Below are 251 nucleotides of genomic sequence, written 5' to 3' on the forward strand. Positions count from 1 at the left end.
TTTACACATAACATATATTTGCAAACTTGTTCATGCAAAATTAGTGTGCACAACAGGGAACTGTTTACTCCCACACCTTTAAAAAGGACATGTTGGCATTTTTTAAACTGTGCCCAAGACCTCTGCACGATAATAAGTCTTACACAATTTTTAAACTGCCAGCCAAATCAATTCATGTAGCTGAAACAGAAAGACAAAAATTATACAAAAACACAGTAGATTTTTATATCAAGAAAAAAGGAAAAGAAAAA

Source organism: Podarcis gaigeae, assembly GCF_964106915.1.
Source record: "Podarcis gaigeae genome assembly, chromosome: 10".
Classification (NCBI taxonomy): Eukaryota; Metazoa; Chordata; class Lepidosauria; order Squamata; family Lacertidae; genus Podarcis; species Podarcis gaigeae.